We start from the raw sequence: 5,635 nt of genomic DNA on the forward strand, positions 1-5,635 counted from the left end.
TGTAATTATTAAAACTGAGTTCATCAAGCTAACTAGCTTCATACTCACTATGATATTGTGTAAATAAAATGATTAGTGAAGTTCTCTAGGTAGATAACATACACCTGTAACCAAGCCCTTTAGGAGAGCTGATTAATCAGTAGTCTAAACATGATTTAGTGTAAAACCAGTAGTCAGGGTTGTTAAAGTCACTTTTAATGGGGATGAATATTATATTGTAGAAATAAATGAAATTCTCGTTGTTCAAGCTCATCAACTCGGTTCAGGATTTTAGTGTCTTTAAACCAACAGCCAAGTTCGCTAGCAGCTTAACTAACATTAGGCTAAACATTATATTTATATTATATTTACCAATTAATTGCGTAATAATTACAACAAATAGACAGGTTCCCTAGAGCTTGAGAATATGATAAGTTGTAGATATGATTAGTCCAACTATTACAGTGTCATTTAAATCGCTAAAAATCGGCTAAAGTCTGTTAGCGCGCTAGCTGGAGAATCACAAGGCTAAGCATGATTTAGTGTAAAACCAGTAGCCAGGGCTGTTAAAAGTGACCTACTAACAGGGTAAATTATTCATTGTAGAAATAATAAAATACATTCTTGAACCAAGTTTAAGGACTTTATTGTGTAATTTAAACCAGTAGCCAAGTTCGCTAGCACGATAACTAGCATGAGGCTAATTGTTAGCAGTAGATGAGGTCGCTTGTTAGCTACATAACATTAGACTGTAACACTGTACCTTCTACTGGATTCATTGTAAAATCAGTGAGACATTAAAGTCACGAGGTAGGATAAAGCTCCTCCTACCTTGAGGAAGCTCAGTGTGGTCAGGAGGAGCTCTTTCTGTCCGGAGGCTGCGGTAAATGAAGTATCCCGCACCGGCAGACAGAGTGACCAGACCCGCAGCACAGGCGATCTCACCCAGAGTCCAGTTCTTCAGTCCCTGAAGAAATCCTCGGATAGACATGGTGTGGTCAGAAGTCCTTCGTTGAAAGTCGCTGGTTGTAGAGTTGACTTGTAGAGTTGTAGATCTGTAGAGTTGTGGTGATGGAGACGATGTTTATCTGTTGCCACGCAGAAACTCAATGCAGGTTTTGACTTGAAACTACTCGATGAACGCGTCATCACCATGGAGACAGTTTAAATACAAATAAACCACTCTACAGCAGCGATGACGCAGATGACGTCAAAGATGAAGAGCTGCGACCCCACGTGCGGATTGGGGTCACGGAGATGATGATGATGATGATGATGTTTGTTATTATTATTATTATTATTATTATTATTATTATTATTATTATTGTTAGTCTTGTTATCGTCACTATTTATCATTATTATTATTAGTGTGATTGCGTCAGCTAGAGTGAGTGAAGAGGTTTGTTTTTTTTAATTCGTATCGTCTTTAAACTGACATTTAAGCAGAGCGCACACGCTGGTTCGTTTAGACTTCATATTTTAACTTTAGTTTGTGTTTATTATTCGATAATTTTTTGCAATAGCTTTATAGATAATAGATAATTTTTGAAATAACTTTTGGAGTATTATAATCATGTGCTGTGAGTAACCTTAATTTTTAGGAGGATTTGGAACATTATACCGCCCCAGGTAAGAGCTGTTTTTTGTTTAAATCCATGCCTCGATGTGTATCATGTATTGATAAGTGTTATAAATAAACAAAAAAATTATACATCATAGTGTACTGGTATTATTCATCATAGTGTACTGGTATTATTCATCTCAGTATATTACATCTGAAATATCTCACCTAAACTCTTTACCCACTGCTTAAATTTTACTGCCATATATGTAGACTGTTAATGTATATTTTTTTCATCATGTTTTAGTCATACTGGCGCAAGCTGGTGCTGTTTCCATCGAGCCCAGCACTTTTATCAAGCACACCGAACCCACATTCGGACCCTGGACATGGACCCTGGAGCCTCAGCAACCAGCACTCCCCAGCCCAGCAGCACTCCACCCTACGTGAGGGTCCATCAACCAAGCCGTGTTCCTCCAACAGCATTTCAACCACCTGTGCCATGTCAACCACGTGCATACATTAAGTGAAGGCTGACACTTGCGGAAAGTGTGGTCGTTCTAGGACATCAGCAACTGGACATAGCCAGGACAAGGCCAGAATTTATTGTCCAGTGACAGAGACGAAACAGCAGTTGCTCAAAAAAATAAAGAAAATATAGATTATGTTGCATATAGTGCTTGTATTCTTACAAAGTATTTTATTGTATTTTATATTTCAACATTTGATGTTTAAATAGTATTTTTCTGTTTTGTTTATAGTTTAATATATTGCTATTTTATAATTTGTCACTTGTATTTATTATTAGGGTACATGTATTAAATAATGTATTATTTGAATTGTATTTGCTCATTATTCAACTGCTGCTATACGTACTGTATTATCTCTTTGCACTGTCTTTTGTCTTGCACTGTTAGCACCAAGTTGCACACAATGTACTTCATGAAGCTAGGACAGCTTACTTTCCGTCCTTAGCTCTGTGTTTTGTAATTATGTTATGTTGTTTATGTAGCACCAGGGTCCTGGAGGAACGTGGTCTCATTTCACTGTGTACTGCATCAGCTATATGTGGTCAAAAGGACAATAAAAGATTCTTGACCTGACTTGAATGTATTCTTTGTTTTATCATTATAAGTTTATTTAGGTGTGTGCTTCAACATATATATTTAATAATATAAATATTGGTAGTTTTTTGTTCATAGATTTCTATACTTTGTTAGTATTTTATAATAATTTATCACTTATGTATATTGTTATGGTGTGTGTCTTGTGCTGTATTCTTATCTATGTAAAATAAAAAAAGACAATATTTCTAACAGTACGTACTGAGCCATATTTTACAGATAATTAAATAATCAAAGTCAACTAACTACACAGGAGTTAGAACTTGACTCATTTTGACAGCAGGAAGGTTTCTGTAGACTAACAGTTGCCATTTCTAAACTGAATTAAATTATATTAATTAATTTAATCCTTGTCTGAAGTGGGATTCGGTCGGTCTGGGTCGGTGTGGATGGGAGGGGGACTTATTTTTAGCACATATTTTTAAAAAAATTACAAAACAGGTGCATATGAATCACACGTGGCACTCTGTCTCTCCTTTGCTTTCTTCCTTTCTTTCTCTTCTTCTCTTTTTTCTCTTTTCTTCTCTTTTTTCTTCCTTCCCCTCCTTTTCCTTTCTTCCCCACCCGAAACAGACTATGGTTCCCCAGCTTTGGCACAGCTGGTAGAGCGGAGAGAAGGGTCCAACATCGACAAGCACATTTATAGGCCCCAGTAAATCTGGCCTAGTGCCCCTGAAACCGCTGCACTACGTGGCTCGTAACAGACAAAATCGCCAGGGGTCCTGTTTGCCAGGTCGCTGCCCAAAGATGGCCCTGCGCCCGCCCTTCGATAGCTCAGCTGGTAGAGCGGAGGACTGTAGGTGCTTATAAATGGACATCCTTAGGTCGCTGGTTCAAATCCGGCTCGAAGGACAGCTTTTACTAGCCGCCGGGAAGTTTCAGTGAACCCACTTCTTGCAGCTGCTAGCTCTAGCCGGACACGAAAAACAGTTCGCTTCCCTGGCCGGGAATCGAACCCGGGCCGCGGCGGTGAGAGCGCCGAATCCTAGCCACTAGACCACCAGGGAGACACAAACAGATGTGTGGGCCTCGAGCAGCTGTGCGCAGCACCCAGGATTGGCCTCTAGTGGCAATTTACGGCAATTCCGGATGAGTTACACCTGAGGAAACAGCAGTTTAAACAAATTCGCTTTAAGATCAACAGAATGTCTGCACAGACTGTCTCAAAAGACTTAAAAGAGGTCCCACCTCTCAGCTGCAGGGTCACCAGTTTGCAGTCTGTCCGGAGTCCCCGTGCGTGTACACTCGGTGTTCTCCGGTTTCCTCTCACCTGCAAAAGACACGCCAGTAGGTGGATAGGCTGAAACAAATCGCTATTAGGTATGAGCGAGGGCGTGAATGTGTTTGCGCAGTGCCCTGTGATGAGCTGGCGAGCCATGTGGGGTGTACTGCTAACCGATCAGGTCTAGACGAGAACAGGTATTTCTGTCCTACGGAAAAGCTTTGACATGCAGCGATGCACACAAACGTTCACATCTGCCCGTTTTGGCCCATCGCTTTTGAGGCACCTGGTGGACAGGGTGAAACCCTGTGCATTAGATAGATAGATAGATAGATAGATAGATAGATTCAACTTCATTGTCATTGCAGAGTGCAGGTACATAGCAATGAAATGCTGTTTAGCATCTACCAGAAGTGCAAATAATAGAAATTCTGCCAATGAACAAGTGCAGATAAATATGTAAATATGTACATCGATAAATAAGGCTGTCAGAGTGTGCATAGAGAAGTATGTGCAAGTAGTATTTACAGTAGATAAAGTGACAGGTGTAATTATAATTGTGCTAAAAATGTGTACATTATGTACAATGTTTGTACAACAGTAACAGATAATATACATATATTATATAGTATGTATAAATATAGTATATGTAAATTCATATAAATAGATAGTCAAATAGATAATACTAGGTGAAATGGACAATATGTACATTAATTATATTACACACTGAGAAAAACTTATATTATAACAGAATGTACAACAGAATGTTTAACAGAGAAAAATATTATATTAACAGAATGTACAGAGTGGAGCAGAACTGTAAACTGGTAAGTGTAGAAAGACATGAGTGTCCTAGCGGTGTAGTGTAGAGTTCAGTAGTTTTATGGTTGAAGGAAAAAAACTGGCCCTAAACCTACTGGTTCTGGTGAGGATGGACCTGTATCTCCTCCTGGATGGAAGGTTGAACAGTTTGTGACTCGGGTGGGAGGAGTCTTTGATTATTTTGTGTGCTCTGCGCAGACATCTACTGTGGTGAAGAGACCCAATGGCAGGTAGTTGGGTGCCGATGATGCGTTGGGCGGTTTTCACAACCCTTTGCAATGATTTCTTTTCACACATCGTGGAGCTGCCATGCCACACTGTGATGGAGCTCGTCAAGATGCTCTCAATGATGCAGCGGTAAAAGTTGGTCAGGATCTTGGGGGATAGGTGAACTTTCTTCAGTCTCCTTAGGAAGTAAAGACGCTGTTGCGCCTTCCGAACCAGAGTTGAGGTGTTCAGATGCCAGGACAGATCCTCAGAGATGTGGACATCCAAAAACTTAAAGCTGGAGACACGCTCTACTTCAGACCCGTTGATGTAAATAGGGGAGTGTCTGCTGCTGTTAGATTTCCGGAAGGTCTGGAGAAAGTGCAGGCCACTCCATTTGAAGTACCCCAGCCTCCAGCAGCTGTTCCCTAATGATGCGACCTCGATGAGCCGGAGGATTGTCGTCCATGATGAAGAAATTAGGCCTGTGTTGTTCATGCAGGGGCACAATAACTGGATTAATGATGTTATTCAGGTAGTATTGGCTTGTCACTGTACCATTCACAAGATGTAGGGCAGTTCTGTATTGAGTAGACACACCTGCCCAGACTGTAACACCACCACAACAGTGGCTGATGCATAGCGCTCTCCTTGACGTCTCCAACATCGTTGGCAGCCATCATTTCTGCTCAACGTGAATTGACTTTCATCAGAGAACAG

The 5,635-nt window shown here is 40.5% G+C and overlaps 2 non-coding genes across 2 annotated transcripts; one reads left to right on the top strand and one right to left on the bottom strand.

The window, feature by feature from the left end:
- Positions 1-3,427: 3,427 nt before the first annotated feature.
- trnay-gua (transfer RNA tyrosine (anticodon GUA)) lies at positions 3,428-3,516 on the top strand. The gene is given in 2 exon segments: positions 3,428-3,464; positions 3,481-3,516. It is a non-coding gene; the product is annotated as a tRNA-Tyr (tRNA).
- An 83-nt stretch (positions 3,517-3,599) lies between these two features.
- trnae-cuc (transfer RNA glutamic acid (anticodon CUC)) lies at positions 3,600-3,671 on the bottom strand. The gene has a single exon. It is a non-coding gene; the product is annotated as a tRNA-Glu (tRNA).
- Between the last annotated feature and the right edge of the window lie 1,964 nt (positions 3,672-5,635).

Source organism: Hemibagrus wyckioides, linkage group LG07 (assembly GCF_019097595.1).
Source record: "Hemibagrus wyckioides isolate EC202008001 linkage group LG07, SWU_Hwy_1.0, whole genome shotgun sequence".
Lineage (NCBI taxonomy): Eukaryota > Metazoa > Chordata > Actinopteri > Siluriformes > Bagridae > Hemibagrus > Hemibagrus wyckioides.